The sequence below is a fragment of the Stenella coeruleoalba genome (assembly GCF_951394435.1).
Source record: "Stenella coeruleoalba genome assembly, chromosome: 3".
Taxonomy (NCBI): Eukaryota; Metazoa; Chordata; class Mammalia; order Artiodactyla; family Delphinidae; genus Stenella; species Stenella coeruleoalba.
In genome coordinates this window covers 430,105-446,403 of record NC_137148.1, presented here as the reverse complement: position 1 = coordinate 446,403, position 16,299 = coordinate 430,105, and positions in this window count along the sequence as shown.

The window sequence follows — 16,299 nt, the reverse complement described above, 5'->3', positions numbered from 1 at the left end:
CAGTTTTATGTGAAACAGGTGTGTGTCTTGGGAAGGCAGGGGATGGGTGGGGAGTGTATCAAACGAGACTTCCATAAAGGAGCAGCCCGTGCCACCCTCATCGGTGCGGGGCTCCTGCCCAGGGAGCCCCTTGAGGGAGGCTGCACACGTATGGGGTGTGGTGGAAGTTCCCTGCAATGACAGCTCCACCCTCAGGCCAGAGGAAACCCTGTGCGGCCAGCTTGGGTGCACTCCTTGGAGCAGCTGTGTGCACTGACCAAGGGCAATGCAGACCTCAGCAAACCGTGGTGATGCCAGCGCCATCCCGGTTCAGTTCTTTGTGCCTTCCCACATGGACCTCCCGCCCCCTGCAGGCTCCGTCACACCCACCTGGCTTCTTCCCAGCCTCCCTTCCTTCCTGGCCCCAGGGCTCCTCTGCGTCGGGCGGCTCGCCCCATCTGTGCTGTGAATTTTTCACCCCTTATTTCCCAAGGTAAAGGAAATGCAGAGAGTGGTAGACAGAGGGGAAGTGTACTTGGGGAGTGGGTGTGGGGGCCATGAGGTCTGCCTTCCAGGGAAGCAGCAAGGAGACGAGGGAGGCGCTTGTGGGCCCAGTCGCCTCTCCTGTGCACCTGCTCTTCTTTGGGTTCTGAGTTGGTCACAGGCAGATGCAAGCCCTGCCCTCAGAGGCCTCCAGTCCCAGTGGGAGAGAGGCCCCAACCAAAGAAAGGACTAAACAAGTTGTGAGAGCGCCAGGAGGAGACAGGAGGGAGTGGGGCTGGGGTCCATGTCAGGCTGAAGAGAGAGAGCGGCTCACCGCCCAGAGGTCAGAGGCCAGGCCCACCTCGCAGAAAGAGCAGCCGGCAGGGTGTCCCCGAGGCAGGATGAGCGCAGTGCGTTCCGAGCCTGCCAAGAGCCAGTGTGACCCAGAAGAGAGTCGGGGAGGGGCTGGGGACCCGGCCAGTGTGGCCTTGGGCGGCCCTGGGGGGAGGCCCGTGGCTATCTGCTGGCTGTCCACAGCAGGAAATAGGAAGTGTCCGGGTGTGGGATGGGTGACAGGGCTCCAGCCCTGGCAGGCTGTGGCCACAGCTGCCGTTAGCTTTTAGTGTTTGAGCTTTTAGGTTCTGTTGTTTGTTCATTTAGAAGTCTTAGATAGACATTTTGAACATGTTCAGTGACCCAGATTTGTTGTGAACTCTTCAATAGCTCGTTTGTAGAACATTTAAACTTTTCATAGTTTTCGTTTTACAGACCTCACTTACATTTAAAAAGTGGAAAATTCATTTCGTTTTGTTTCAATCCCTTGTTGTTCCAATAGATTATAGCAAAGAATATGATAACGGGAAATATGTCCGCGGTCACCAAACATCACAGAGCAGCCCTGCCAAACGGATGTGACGGCCACTCAGGGACACAGCGGCACAAAGATGGACTCTTCTTGGACCCAGCACGGGACTTTCCTTTTGAGCCCATGTGCCCTCGACAAGGGGCCAGCTGCCGACCCTGTTCACGGGTCACCAAGCATGCTGGCCGCTGGCTGTGAGGGGAGAGCGTTTGTCTCCCCGGCAGCCCTGTCCACACAGCCCTGAGGGGAAATCCCCATGTCCTGAGTACCTGATTCTTCTTTTCCAGAAACACTTAAACAATTGCTTGCTGTGGACAAAGTAGGAAAGCAAGGATGATCAACAAGTGCCTGTGTGAAGCAGCTGAAAGTTTTACTAAAGTACAAGAAGAAAAGAGCTGCATTTGTTTAAAAGTTTTGCTGCCGTGTTTACATGTTTTTTCCTCAAACTATTGGCATTTGAAATTTCAATAACGATTAGAATTCTAAGACCACTGAGATAAAGCATTTTTAACATGTTAAAAGTTTCTAACACATTCATTTGCTGATTCTTCCAAGAAAAAAATAGTAGCTACCCGCCTTGGTCACTAGCAGTGCATCTTGGAGCATATAAATTAAAATTATTTTCATTTCAGAAAGAGTCAAAACCAAACAGTATGAAATCCACCTGCTGTAAACCTGCACACCCGTCTCCAGGGCACTCAGTGGGAGACTCAGGGAGCGGTGTGCTCACACCAGCCCCGCTGATGCACCAGAGCCAAATGGACATGTTCCTCGCTCCCTGGAGTGGGAGTCTGTTCAGAGCAGGGCCACACGAGAGGACAGGAGGACCCACGTGCGCGCAAAGCATGGCGTGGGCTCAGAAGCTGCAGGCCCAGACACCGAGCGCCAACCAGCTCTGGGCTTCAAGGACATGGCAGGGCTCTGAGGTGCTGCGGGAGGCGTCGCAGCCTGCCTCTTCCTGCTACAGAAGCTTGCTGACTGCCACGGAGCTCGGTCTGAGCTGCCTTGGGTGGAGAGTGAGGGGGAGGGGCTCACAGAGCCGGCAGGACACCCCACCCCGTCCTGCAATGAGGACAGCAATGGCCGGCAGGCCAGCTGTGCCCATAGGGACTCCACACATGCTGTTCCCCATGCTGTTCCCACCATCGGGACGGCTCTCTCCCCACCATGCCCCACCCAAGTCTTGCTCATCCGCAGGTATCAGCTTCAGCCTCCTTTTGCGAATCGCTGGGTCCCTCCGGAAGGCTCTCTCTGCAGCTGCTGCTGTTCCCAGTGTAACTTTGCATGTTATAACTCAGTTGTCCGCCTTCCCCACTAGGGCTTTGCTCCGGCAGGGCAGCACCTGTCCCCCTCCCCGTCCCCATACCCCAAGAGCCTACAGAGGAGGGACGTACGGTGGAAAGAGGGCCTTCAAGCAGCGCCTCCAGTAAGTCTGCTGAGCTCAGGGAAGCCAGCTGGCACCGTCTTCTGAGTGAGGGGCTAGAGCAAGGGCAGTCGGTGCAGGCGAGAGGCAGGGCTGGCTGCAGAGTGACGTCAGGAACGCGCTGGAGAAGACCTGCCAGTGGCGCGCTCAGCGCACTCTGCCTGCAGGGCTGCAGAGGGGCCCGAGCTTGATGCTGGAATCCACGGGAACCTGGCATTAAACCTAGGACAAGGCGCAGTGCAGTTCCTCTAGTATGAAAATAGTATTGTGAGTTCCTTATCAAGCAAAGCAGGTGCTCCGGGAACATGGCCACGGGAATGGAAAAAGCTGCCAGAGAGACACTCTAGGCCCATGGGGCTGAGAAGCCCAAGAGGCACCCCCGCGACTGTCCTCACTACAGGATGCTGGGGGGTGTCCTGTGTCCTCCCAGTGTCCTCACTGCAGGACGGGGTGGGGTGCCCTACGTCCCCCCGGTTTCCTCACTGCAGGGGTGTGATGGGAAGCAAGCTGTTAGGGCCTCACTCCTGTTGCGTCCAGCACTTTCTGGTCGGTGCCCGTAGACCATTTCTCTTGTCCACCAGAATGATCGATACTGGTCCATACACTGCCTTTGGTGCACAAGATCCCAGCCCAGCTCCAAGCCGGCAACTGTGCTGAACTCCTGCGAGGGGAGCCGGGCCCCCATCCCTGGGCGAGGGCCTAGAAAGGGAATAGGAAGCAGGCTGGCATCTGAAAGCTTCCGCTAGCTGCATATAAAAAGGTAAACAGAGGTAAACATAAACAGATGAAATATATTTTAATAATATATTTTCGTGTAACTCAACATGGAGAAAACATTGTACTATAACTCCTTACTGATCAGGGTTGAAATTACTGAGATATTTTGTGTTTTTTTCTGCACTGGGCTTATAAATCCATGTGTCCCTCAGTTCCTCCGAGTCCAAGCTCGTACCGCTCACCTCACCACACGGCAGGCCGACCAATCGAGAGACAGGTGTTGGCACAAAGAACAGCGACTTTACTTGGAAAGCAAGCAGACCGAGAAGACAGTGACATCCTAAAGAAATGTCTTGCCTAGAGTTGGATGTTAGTTTCTTTTATGCTACGAAGAGGGGAGGGGTGGGAGGAGGTATGGTCCTTGCACATGTCTTCTTGGTGCCGGCCAGACCCCGGAGGGGGTGTGTTAAATTCTTTGTTCTTGCAGCCATTCACATGTGGGCCTGGTCAAGATATTCCTGTGAGCTAAATGAAGGTATTTTAGCTTAATGCTCGGGCATGGGAAGCAGGGTTTCCCGAAAGGGGCCATTATGCATGCTTTAAGGTTATAGGCAACATGCCTTTAGTGATTAACTTGCAGCAAAAGCAATAGAAATACAAAGGTTAAAGTAAAAGAAACAGATCCAATATGGAGTCAGATTTGTTCTTCCCTATTACACATTCACAGGCTCTCACTTTGAAGGAGCCACAGTTCAACTGCTCGACCGCCACGTGTGGCCGTGCCTCCTGCCCTGGGCACTGTGGGCTTTCAGGTTGCCCGTTGCCCTCAGCCTGCAGCCATAGAGGGGCCCCCAGGCCACATCAACCTGATCTGTTCTTACCTCTTGCTGCATTGAGGGCCAGGTGTCCCACCTGGGATCCTGATGCCCGGCTGGGCGCTGAGGCCGTGTGGACCGCCTGCCCTGCCTTCCTAGCCTGGCCTTGCCCTCCGCCAGGTCCCTCCCGCTGCCAGCCTCCAGGATCCCCCCCCGAACGTACTGACACCTGGCCCTGTCAACGTGTCAGAAAGGAAAGAATTTCCATGAAGTTATTTATGAAACCTACCTTGACAAGTCAGTCTGCTGCTTTGAACTAAAATACAGTGTAAAAGCCAACTAAGTGCAATGTTTTGAGATTTCCTGCAATCTGACCATTTTATTCATGGAAGATGAGTTAATGAATTCCATTAAAACCACACTGTTCAGTAACTGCAAGCAGTGCTCTGGAGATAACTCTCATTGATTCCATTCAAAATGGCCCCTCTTGAACATCTTGATTGTTTCTACTCTCGGAACCTTGGTTCCAAAGAGACCTTTCCCATGGATTCCTGATGACAGTGAAATCCGTGGGGTGCCCTGAAGGCGGGGCTGCAGGATGGAGCCTCTGGGCTCAGCCTCTTTGATCTAGCATCTCCTTGTTAAGATAAGGCACTTTAAGATCATAGTGCCTCCAGACTAGAAAAACAGGACCGAAGTGTTCTGTGGTGGGAGCCAAGTTCAGAGATCTGACCTGTGAGTGACCCCCCAGGGCCACACTTTCCACAAGAGGTTTGTTGTCCAGGACCTGCTGACTAGTGACAGGAGTTACCTCTTCGCTGTGAGGTTTCTCCTAGATAAAACTTGTTTTTTTTCCCTTTTGCTTACATATTATTTATTTTCCCAGGCAGACAGATTTCTATAGTTTTGATTAAACTGCTATGCTCTTTAAACTGGCTTTGCTTTGGCATGTGTGTATTTCTGGTTATCTTGATTTGATCTATTGTATCCTGGCCTCTCAATTAAATTTGAGAGACACCTTTTTTTTTTTTTTAAGTTAAATTTGCTAGACGCTCAGATTTCTTGGTAAAGATGCAGGGAATGTCCTTGCCCCTTAAGCTGTCAGACCTCTCAGGAGGGATTATTGCTTGGTGGCTGCACTTGGCAGGGTTATGTTGACTCTTCTGTTCATCAGAGGGAATCTCATAATTATATATGACTGTCTTCAGGAAAAGGTTGAATTATCTTGGCTATTTTCTCTTTTCGGATGTAGAAAAGTCTTATTTCTACGAGCCCTGTTTATGCCCCGCAGGTCTGGGTGGTCAGGGCAAGGGAGGCCCAAGCAGAGATAAGGGCCAGGAAGGGAGCTGCGGTGGCTTTAGGGCTCACAGTTTTATTTCCCTTCTCTCGGGGATTACAGCCCTGCCTTGCCCATTTTCCAAAGTCTCTAAGCAGCTACTGCTGTCTTGTTCAGTTTTCTCATTGCTTACACGGTTCACAGCTCAGACCAACAGCAAGACCTGGAAATCTTGGTTGCCTACCTACCTCCTCCCCAAACACAACACGTTTTGTGAGTTTCTGGTGAACCCTTATTTTGGAAGCAAACTATGCAAATGCCCACACGGACCTTCTCATTCACTTTCTTTTTTCACAGACGATAGACACTGTGTGGGCTGCCCATCACCCTGCTTGTGTCTTGGGGAGCCCTCCACTCTTCCACATGGGGACCCTCCTCTTGCCTTTTTTTTTTTTTTTTTTTTGCAGTACCCGGGCCTCTCACTGTTGTGGCCTCTCCCGTTGCGGAGCACAGGCTCCGGACGCGCAGGCTCAGCGGCCGTGGCTCACGGGCCCAGCCGCTCCGCGGCATGTGGGATCTTCCCGGCCCGGGGCACGAACCCGTGTCCCCTGCATCGGCAGGCGGACTCTCAACCACTGCGCCACCAGGGAAGCCCCCTCTTGCCTTTTTAACAACAAAAAACCCCATTATTTATTTATTTATTTGGTTGTGCTGGGTCTTAGTTGCAGCACATGGGCTCTTTAGTTGCAGCTCCAGGGCTCCTTAGTTGCGGCACGTGGGTTCCTTAATTGTGGCATGCAAACTCTTAGTTGCGGCATGCATGTGGGATCTAGTTCCCTCTTCAGGGATCGAACCCGGGCCTCCTGCATTGGGACTGCGGAGTGTTACCCACTGCGCCACCAGGGAAGTCCCTTCTCCTGTTCTTTATGTGCGTAGTTCTGCATATGCAGATGCACTGCAGTTTATTCAGCCAGTTCCCTGCTGAGAGACATTTGGGTTGTTTCTAATATTTTGCTTTTACAAATATTGCTTTAAGTGAACACCTCAGGCATATAACATTTTGACTTGTGGAGGTGTACCTTCAGGATAGATTCCTAGAAGTGGGATTGCCAGGTCAAAGGGCAATGTACCCATAACTTTGTTAGATGGAATCAAATTCTTCTCACTGATAACATACTCTTTTTTTTTTTTTCCATTTGAAATGAGTTGGTTTAATTCCAGGTGGAACAGAATTCAGGATAGAACAGAACCCGAAGAACACACATTCTGGGCTGGGTTTACTCTGATCTCACAGATGAGGTAGAAATGGCTGTGAAGAACTAAAGAAAAGATGAGCCACTGTATGTTTCTTAAATGTACAATAGGTTTTGACACAACACTTTATTCTAGCTGTAGGTGGCAACAGATGTTATGGCAGGGAATCCAGATGTTTACGCAAGAGTGGGACTAAGGATCATCATTGCCTCGGGCAGAAGGAAAAGCTTATTTTTTTGGCCAGATTTCTGAATTCCCCCCGTGGCAGGGGCCCTTCCCCGCGGCTTCCCTTTTAGCCCCTGGCGTTCCCTCTGCCCATCCTCCTGTTTCTGCGGGAATGCCTCACCTTCCTCATCACCCCCTTGGCCGGCTTCCTGGGCTGCTCCAGGGGCTGCTTCTTTCAGCTTTGCCACCGGACGTGGCACCTGCCGCCCGTTCCCCAGACCCTGCCTCTGAAGCTGGTAACACGCTCTTTGCCCATATTCTTCCACAGCTTCTCCAGCGGAGCATTTCGTCAGAATTCCGGATTTTTTTCGCCTCGATAGACGAGAACTAATTCATGATGTCAGTGTAATGTGATTTGCATTTCTCTATTATTGGTGAAATCAAGCATCTTTTTCTATGTTCAAGGGCATTTCTCTATTATTAGTGAAATCGAGCATCTTTCTCTATGTTCAAGGGCATTTCTCTATTATTAGTGGAATCGAGTGTCTTTCTCTATGCTCAAGGGCATTTCTCTATTATTAGTGGAATCGAGCATCTTTCTCTATGCTCACGGGCTGTTCGCTGTCTTTTCTGGGAACTGAATGTCTGTGTATTTTGCCTAGTTTTTTTTAAAGGGCTTTAAGTTTTTTTATTTTCGATTTTTAAAAGCTCTTTATGTATTAGGAGTATTAGCCGCCCCTTAAAAAATGATGTAATACTTGCAAATTTTTGTTTTAATTTATTTATTTTATTTTTGGGTCTTCGTTGCTGTGCGCGGACTTTCTCTAGTTGCCGCGAGCTGGGACTACTTTTCATTGCGGTGCGCGGGCTTCTCGTTGCAGTGGCTTCTCTTGTTGTGGAGCATGGGTTCTAGGCACGTGGGCTTCAGTAGTTGTGGTTCGCGGGCTCTAGAGCGCAGGCTCAGTAGTTGTGGCGCACGGGCTTAGTTGCTCCAAGGCATGTGGGATCTTCCCGGACCAGGGCTCGAACCCGTGTCTCCTGCGTTGGCAGGCGGATTCTTAACCATTGCGCCACCAGGGAAACCCCGTTAGCCCCCAATTTTTTAATGAGATAAGTTGTGTGGTTTTCTGCCAGTCATTTGGATTTGTCTTTGCTCACGGGACCACCAATTCCTTCCTGAAATGTCCTCTGCCCTTGGCCTCTGGCTCCCTCTGGCTGCCTGGCTGCCGCTCCTCTGAGGCCCTTCTCTCTCTTCCTGCCAATGTCTGTGTCCTGTGCTCTACCCTCTTCTCTCCCGGCACCCTCTCTGGATGGTCTCACTTGGAACCCAGCCTCAGTGAGAACCTCTGTGCACATCTCCCAATCCGCACCACTAGCTCGGACTCTCTGCCCATCTGCCCCATCGTCACTAGACCCTCCACTTACATGTCTGCCAAGCATTCAGGCTGCGTGGGCCCCAGGCTAGAGTCAGACACACACTTACCTTGTGACCGCGCTCCTGGAGGCGGCACCCCTCTCTTAGGCAGAGATCTTGTGGTCCCAGTTCTCTGAGCTTCCCTACATCACACCTACAGGTTCCTGCTCGGATTCTGGGTGGGGCAATGTCTTCTCTTTGTACAAACTTTGTGGTGCTCTGAGAAGTTCTCGATATCCTGGTCCAGGGAGATCTTGACTGGGGGTTGAGGGTTCCACTGGGCAGGACAACCCCACCTCAGAGGCTTCGTGGCATCTGCTTCCTTTGACTTGCTTGGGATCCAGTGCCCTCGACTAAACGTCATGCTTCTGCGCCCTGGAAAGGGCCATCGTGGCTCACATAAGTAGGAGCTTCCTCCCGGGCATTTTTCCTCAGCACCTACGCCACACTCCTCACCGTGCACTTCAACCTCCAGGCCCCTTCTGCACCTGGAGTGCTGTGTGCCCCCAGGAGTCTCTGATCCTGCAAATCCAGAACCCTATGGGACACTTGGGCAGTGAGTTTTTCACCCAAGTATAGATGTGCCCAGCCTGGCGTAGCTGGACAGAGGTTGCATCAGTGCACAATGGGGTTTCCTCAGCATGAGGAGAGTTAAACTCCTCTCTTGGCCCCAGAAGAAACCCTGTCTAATTGACTCTCTTTAGAGCAGAATTCTCAGCGCTCTGAGGATCCTTAACGGGCACCTAAAACCTAATGTAACCAAAATGGCACTTAAGCTCTTCATCTGAAACTTGCCCCGTGTCAGCACCCACTGTCTCAGCAGCAGCTCACCTGTGCACCTGATTAAGGCAGAAATCCAGGTCTTATCTACAATTTCTCCCTTTCTCTCAGTCCCCACACCTGTTTGGTTCCCAGTCCCACCCTGTATAGGACCACTTTTGTTCTTTGTGGCATCAAAACTCATGTCCTCAAGCATCAGCGGCCCCAGGGGCCTGCAGGGCTGGACTCGTGGTGTGGAGTGAGGGAGGTGGCCTGGGTGCACAGAGTGGATGGCAGAGCAGACGTGCTATGCAGCACCCTTGCATTGTTGCCGTGTGGCGACGGCCCATTGCCGCTAAATCTTCTGAGTTTTTTCAGAAGCTAGGACTCTGGATTTGAAAACTGGAATCTCCTTTTCTTCCCTTTCTTTGGCAATCATCTGGGTGTGCCAGCCTCCTCCCTGGTTTTTATTTTATTTTCTTCTCCATTCCCTACCCTAATGTCTCCGCAGCGTCTCAGACCCCTGAGCGAAAGCGTTGAGAACATGTCTTAGGTTATGTGCATATCCTTCATGCCCTGCTTGTGTGTGTGTGCTTTTGGTCTCTGTGCACGTTACTGGGCTGCAGACCTTGCACCTCTCGCTCAGTGCAATCTCAGTGCGACGTTACACGTGCACAGTGCAGCTGTCCTGCATAGGCGCCTGCCCCGCCCAGCTCGCCTGCGCCGTGATGGGCCGGAAGGAGCCTCCAGCTCCCAGGTAAAGCTGCGACGGGCACCCTTGTCTATTCAGGAACGGCCTGGAGCTGCAGTGCTGTGTCATGGGACACGTGTGTTCAGCAGTACCAAGTGCTGACAGATTGCACTCCAGAAAATGCTTCACCGGTTTACACTCCTCCGGCCTCCACGTGCCCCACCCTTGCCTTGCCAACCTTTGTACATGCACAGGGGTAAAGTGACATGTGATTTTTGTTTTAATTCACTCCGTTTGAACAGTACTCAAAATAGCTTTATAAACAAAACTTTTCATGAGAAAAATGTTGCACAAGCAAAGGGAAATTTCTTCTGCGCTGAATACTTGCCTCCATGACTATCCTGTGAAAAGGTGAGACATTTAGACCTTTCATAACTTATGTGATAGGAAGTGGAGCTGTTACAGTTCTCTGATGGCAGTAAATTTCATCCTGGCATTTGAAACTTTGCTTGCAATTTTGGAATCAGAAAAGATATTCAAACAGCTGTTTGAGTAGAAAGACCAATGAAGAAATACAGTGTGGAAGGCTATTTTAAGTTCTGCTATGATTATTTTATCTTCTTCTAAATCTCTCTTAATAAAAAATCTGTTATTTTATCACTTTCTTTGGTAATAGTTGATGAAACCATTCATTTCCTATTCCCAGCTGTTGGCATATACTGCTTTATACCTGACTCTCCACCATTCCCACGTTGAGCGAACACTTGCGTGTCGCACCAAGAGCTCCAGAAACTTTCAGTCGCTCTTGGTTGCTACTAGGATTAACTTAAGGTCACAATATGGAAAAATCATGCTTCAACATTAATGTTGTGACTTTTAACGTGGGTACTTCCTGATAGAGAGACCAGCCAGTAGACAAAAGTGTATTTATTACTTCATTGTCTTAGATACATTTTTAAAAATTGGAGTATAATTTCTCTATAATGTTGTGTTAGTTTCTGCCGTACAGCGAAGTGAATCGGCTGTATGTATACATATACCCCCTCCCTCTTGTGCCTCCCTCCCTCCCCCCCAATCCCATCCATCTAGGTCATCACAGAGCACCAAGCTGAGCTCCCTGTGCCATACAGCAGGTTCCCAATAGCTATCTATTTTACACATGGCAGCGTATATATGTCAATCCTAATCTCCCACTTCTTCCCACCTTCCCCTTCCCCCTCTGCGTCCTCATGTTCATTCTCTACGTCTGCGTCTCTGTTCCTGCCCTGCAAATGGGTTCATCTGTACCACTTTTCTAGATTCCACATTTATTAGGTACATTTTTGATTTATCATTTTTTAGAGAATGTCAGGGATGCACAAACTGATGTGTGAAGATTTCTAGGTTAATATGTGAGAGTTTTGGGGTAGTATTGATACACCTCACTCTTCTGTCCTGTGGCCTCCTCAGGACCCACGAAGGGAACACAGAAGGGATGCTGCTGTGCTCCTGGCATCCTTGTCCCAGGTAAGCTGAGGCTTTCCTCCCCTTTCCTAAAAGTCATTTGTCTTTGCTATAGGTAAGCATATTATCTTCCTTGGCCTGGTGCTTCACTGCTCTTCTAAAACCCACCCGTGGAACCTCAGTTCTTCTTTCCTATACAATGGGCACCAGAAGGCCCAGTGTGGCAGGTGGTGAAATTTCCTCTCTGTGAACTCCTGAGGCCTGGGCATCAGCATGTTCTCACAAGGATCGTAGTGTTCCTTGTCTCTTCCCCACGTAACATTTACACACACGGTCAGTTCACATCTTCTCACCCACTGTCAGAAATGCGTTGGGCCCACAGAATGTTCAACAGAAATAAATAACTACATCTTTCTTCCAGGAACTCATAATTTCACATGGGGACACCATCAATAGTAGTGAAAATGAATAATTGCTTACTGTGTGCCAGGCTGTGTGCTAAGCCCTTTATGTTAATTTTCTTAAGTAAGTTCTCTTCCACAAACTATAGTGCAAGCAGACTGGGCTGCTGCTTTTATCCCGGGAATAATTCTGGGGTCTGGGGACATAGGAGCCAGTATGTCATGGGCAAGGAAACTTTGCGGGTATGAGGACAAACTAGGCACACTTTTGATGTGTTTGTGTTGGCTGGCATGGTAAAAGGGAATCTGGAGGGTAGAGTGCATCTTCCCGGCCCACCAGTTTCCCACATGGTGCTCCTGTTAAGTATACAGCAGCACTGGGCATTCTGAGCATTGCGGTGTCTCAAAGTCCCGTGGGATACAGAGGCCTGACCCCACCATCAACACCTTTGAACCAGAGGTGAAGTGAAACTAAAGAATCAACCCAGACCTAATGCTGTTTAATTGGAAGAGATCACCCTTCACCCTTGTTGCCTGACAGAGGAAATAGTGAACGCTTTCTGGGAGAAACATTTTCTGTCTCTACTGTAGAGTGTCTGGGATACAAAATCAATTTTGAGACATGAAGCAGTAGGAGAAGGTGACCCATAATCAAGAAGGACACCACAGCTGACTCATGTGTTGAAATCAGCAGAGAAGGACTTAAAAATAATGAATCATAAATGTGCTAAAGGACTTAGAGGAAATGATGGAGAAAAGTGGGTGAAAAGATAGTGTATTTCAGCAAATAAATGGGAACTAAAAAGAACCAACTGGAAAATTGAGATCTGAAAAATACAGTATTGAAATTGAAGAATTAATTCAGTCTGTCTGGGCAGAGTGGTAAAAGGAACCATGAATTTGAAGACAGGTCAATAGAAATTATCCAAACTGAAGCTCCAAACTGAAGCACAAAGAGTAAAAGGAATGGATGAAACTAACCAGGCATCCAAGACCTGTTGGATATTATCGAAAAGTCTAACTTAGGTATAATTAGAGTCCTGAAAGGAGAGGAGAGGAAACAGGGAAAGAAATATTTCCAAAATTGATGAAAGATGTCGATACACAAGTCCAAGAAGCTGAGGAACCCCAAGCATGATAAATACAAAGAAAGCCACCCCTAGACTTACCATGGTCATCACAGGACGAGTTACCTGGAAGCGGATGCTGAGATGGCATCAAACGTGCAAGATGCTTGTTAGGGAGTGTGGTAGCCCTAGATGGCCTCCAGTAACCCTTGCCTCCTGGTGTTCGTGCCCTGTGAAATCCCCGATCCACGACTGTGAGGTGGATCTAGTGAGTTTCAATTTTCATTATAACTTTTGATTTTGAAAAGTTTGCACTCAAAAGACCTTGCAAAAATAGCACAGAAATTTCCTGTGTACTCTACTCAGCTTTACCCAATGATAATATCTTACATAGTCATAGCATACTGGTAAATCAAGGAAACTGATTTTTGTACGATTTTATTAACTTAGTTACAGAACTTATTTGGACTTTGCCAGCTTTTACATGCACTCTTTGTTGTATAGTTCTATCAGGTTTTTTTAAAAAATAAATTTATTATTTATTTATTATTTTTAGCTGCACTGGGTCTTCGTTGCTGCACGCAGGCTTTCTCTAGTTGTGGCTAGTGGGGGTTACTCTTCGTTGCGGTGCATGGGCTTCTCATTGCAGTGGCTTGTCTTGTTGTGGAGCACGGGCTCTAGGCATGCGGGCTTCAGTAGTTGTGGCTCGTGGGCGTCAGTAGTGTGGCTTGTGGGCTCTAGAGTGCAGGCTCAGCAGTTGTGGTGCACGGGATTAGTTGCTCCGTGGCATGTGGGATCTTCCCGGACCAGGGCTCGAACCCGTGTCCCTTGCATTGGCAGGTGGATTCTTAACCACTGTGCAACCAGGGAAGCCCCTATCAGGGGCATTTGAATAAACATCACCACAATCAGGATACAGAAATGTTCCCACTTCACAAAGAAACTATCTCATGTTATTCCTTAATAGTCACACCCTTCCCTCAGCCCTAACCCCTGGCCACTACTGATCTGTTCTCTAATACCATAATTTTATCACTTTGAGAATATTAATGGATTATACAGCATGTAACCACTCATAATGCCCTGAGATCCACCCAAGTAGCTGCGTGTATCAATAATTTACTTCTTTTTACTGTTAGGCAGTGTTCTATTGTATGGATATACCACAGTTTGTCTATTCACCCATTGAAGGATATTTGAGTTTCCTGTTTTTGGCTATTATAAGCAAATCTGCTGTGAACACTTGTGTACAGGGTTTTGAGTGAACCTAAGTTTTTAATTTCTCTAGGATAAATACCCAAGAATCAAGTTGCTCTAGTCACGTGTCCACCAAAACCTCCAGCAAGCTATTCACTTCTTACCCATCTAATCTGATCAACATAATTTCAACAATGAAATGGATCAGTGTTGTGCTCTGCAGCATGCCATGATGGTCAGATCTCTTTGGACCATATTTTGACAGAGGTGAGAGAGTAAATGTATATTGTCCATTCCATGTGAATGTGAACTGTTTCTATTTTCTGAATGGGATAGAAGAGAATACAAGTACCTGGTGCCCAAGACAGGATCCTTTCATTTACCACCATCATCAGCCATGTTTTTCAGCAAATGGAAGAACTTCTTGCTGTCGCGGGAGGACAGCAAGAGCATCGGGTGGGTGGCCGCAGCCCTGACCTTATGTGAATCCTCTCCGACCTTGGGCTTCAGATTCTGTGCTGTGCAGCGGGCTGTCAGTGACGTGGAATCTCATACTTTCACCGAGCCAGCATCTGTCCTCATGTCCACGTGCAGCACCTAGCTTTCCTTTGGGAACTACATCTCACCTGCTTCCAGTCCAAACAGTTTCAGAGGGCTGACCCATGTTCCACCCACCTGGAAGATGAATGTATGATCCTCGTCTAGACAATCCCAGTTTCAGTCCTCTGCCTGCTGTGTTTGGTTCAAGGATGAGAATGTGACCCAAGCCAGGCCAAAGGCATTCAAAGTAATGTGTTTGCATGGAGCCTTAGGGAGGGAGAAACCCTTCCCAGTAGAAGGCACGTCGAGTGTGTGTCATCCTGCAGATGCAGTGAGGGAGACAGCGCCTGTGAACGGGGCCCCCAAGGCCCTCAGCAGGACTGACAGTTGGAGAGGGACCAGGCCACACTATGAGAATGTGAGCCCTTGGACCTGATACCTCCAACCCCACTCTCAACTTGTCTCTTGGAAGCAATAAGTTATTTCTGTCATTTAATATAATTTATAATATTAATTTATTTTACTTGAGTAAGCGTGTCTAAACTCTTGTAATTAAAAAAGTAATTAAAAAAGTCCTGAGATGTCAGGACCAATGGTTCCTGAGACACCCTCTGGCACCGCGTCCTCACTGGGTGGGCATGTCGGGGGGAGATGAAGATACTGGGTGGGGTCAGATCTAAGGGGAGCTGCCAATCCACTCTGTGTCTGTTTCTTCTGTGTCCCAGGAGAGGGAAACACCAGAACAATGAGAGGAGAGCTCGCTGGGAAAAAGGGTCATAGCATGGTTAATTGGTCTGCTTGTATTTTCCATATTTTAGGGTTCATTTTATTTGTGTGTTATTAGGAAATCACCCTTTTATTCTAGATTTACAGGGTGATGCAATAGCTTGTTCGTATTTGACTTTTAATTTCACCTCTCATTCTAGTTTTCTACGGAATTGTCACAGTTAATGAACAAATATGGATACCTTATTATGAACTAAAATCCGTATTTTATTCAGGTTCCCTTCATTCTCCCTTTTTCTGTCCTAGGATCCCACCCAGGCTATCACATGGCATTTCGTCATAGTGTCACTTTCGTATGTTCATGGCTCTGACCTTTTCCCACACTGCCCTTCTCTCAGTGGCCTAGGCGGACTAGCTGGGCTCCGTGCAGACTGTCCCGAGTGGGGATTTACCTGGTGTTTTTCTTGTGATTAGAATGGGGTCGTGGGTTTTGAGGAAGCAGATCACAGGGGTAAAGTGCTATCTCATTACTTTGTACCACGGGAACATACATCAAGGCAACTTACCACTGTTCATGTTAACTTTGCCTTCCTGGCTCAGGTAGTGTTTGTCAGATTTTCCCCAAGTCTGTACTGTGTGTCTTCCTTGGGATGAAGTTACTATGCGGCCCGCGCACTCCAGGAGAGGGGAGTCAGCCCCGCCTCCTTAATGGACGGTTGAGTATCTACAGCAACTCTTCGGAACCCTTCCACGTAGGAGATTTCTATTCAGCGCTCCTGAGGAAAAGAAACCTCCCCTGTGTAATTATTTATTTTAACCGGTGTGGATGCCCACTCGGGTAGTTATTTTAAGCTTTTGGTTAGAAGCCAGCAGTACAGTATATGCCTGCTCAGTTCATTCCTGCTCTGGCGAGTCAGAGCTCTTTCCATTGGCTCCTGCTTTCCTCTGACATAATTCCGTCTTGGGGGTTGCTTTCTTTCTTGGTACACATCTTTTTATGTGCTTGCTCACCATTTGCATTTTTTGTCTGGTCCTTGTTGAAGTCCTTTTCCATTTTAAAATTTGGGTTGTCTTTTTGTTGATGATT